Source organism: Mustela erminea, unplaced genomic scaffold (genome assembly GCF_009829155.1).
Source record: "Mustela erminea isolate mMusErm1 unplaced genomic scaffold, mMusErm1.Pri scaffold_17_arrow_ctg1, whole genome shotgun sequence".
Classification (NCBI taxonomy): domain Eukaryota; kingdom Metazoa; phylum Chordata; class Mammalia; order Carnivora; family Mustelidae; genus Mustela; species Mustela erminea.
Window position 1 is genome coordinate 23,031 of NW_022476394.1, and position 1,645 is coordinate 24,675.

The window sequence follows — 1,645 nt, forward strand, 5'->3', positions numbered from 1 at the left end:
CTAGACAGAGCCCTTACACCCTTCAAAATTAACTCAAAATGGATCATAGACCTAAATATAAATCCAATTATAAAACAGATGACAGCATTGGAGAAAACCTAAATGACCTTGGATATGGCAAAGATTTTTTTTTTCTTTTACATATACACCACAGGCACGCTCCATGAAAGAAAATATCAATAAGCTGGGCTTCATTAAAACTGAAGGTTTCTGCTTCACAAAAGACATTGTCAAGAAGATAAAAAGATAAGCCACACACTGGGAGAAAAAATTGCAGAAGACATATCTGATAGAGGACTGTTATTAAAAATATATAAGAGATTGGGGAGGAGTCAAGATGGTGGAGAAGTAGCAATCTGAGGGGTCTGAAGGGGAGAGGGGTGGGAGGCTGGGGGAACCAGGTAGTGGGTATTAGAGAGGGCACGGATTGCATGGAGCACTGGGTGTGGTGTAAAAACAAGGAACACTGTTATGCTGAAAATAAAAATTTAAAAAAAAAGAATAAAAATTGAAAAAACATAAATAAAAACATTTAAAGTAAAAAATGTATTTTTAAAAAGGGATCTGTTAGGGCTGTGAATTGTGTAAACCTGGTGAATTACAGACCTGTACCCCTGAGGATAAAAATATACTATATATTTATTTAAAAAAATAAATGAAATAAAATAAAAAATAAATAAATTAATTAATAAAATAAATAATCATCTAAAAAGGGATGAAGCAAACAAAATGCAAGATAATGGGCAAAAATTGAGGGGCTCAGTCATTTAATGAAATGTCAATGGTTTCTATACTCTAAGTAAAAGATGAAATTGGTTAGATTGCATCAATACCCACATACACACAGAATGATGTGCTGCTTCGAGGAGATACAGAATCAGCTCACGAAGGCAGAAACAACATTTGGTAGTATTGAACACCTAAAATTGAAGAACTCTTCTACCAACCTAGAAGGGGACATCCTAGCGAGTCTAAGAAGGGATGGAGGAAACACTGAAGGTACAACAAGTGGAAACTATGAGTGAAATTTCTATAGAAAACCATCAACCAAGAAACACATGTAAAGATCCCAAAAGAGCAAAGGAAAACACAATATGTTACTGTTAATCCAGAGGAGGCAGACCCCAAAGAGTGTTGCTTCATCCAACGGATTGAATCGTGAAAAACGGATTGAATCATGAAGTGGGGCACCTGGGTGGCTGCTTTCTGTTGGGGTCCTGAGGCCAGTGTCTTGGGATCAAGCCCTGCCTGGGGCTCTCTGCTCAGCAGGAAGCCTGCTTCTCCCTCTCCCAATTCTACTGCTTGTACTCCCTCTCCCACTGTCTCTGTCTTTCTGTCAAATCTGTCAATCAATCAAACAATTCCATAAATTCAAGAAGTAAAAATCAAATGTTGATGCATGGGGTCCTAATTAATGACAAGAGTATGGAGGGTTGTTTGATGATTTTTTTAAGATTTTCGTTCTTCGTTTGACAGGCAGAGAGGAGAAGGAGGAAGACAGAAAGGCAGAGAGAGGGGGGCAAACAGGCTCCCTGCTAAGGAAAGAGCCAGATGCAGGGCAAGGTTCGCAGGCTGGTGCCTCGCCAAGTGCAGCCTGAAGCCCTGCAGCATCTCCAACAGTCCCATGGGGATCTCCCTGCAGGTC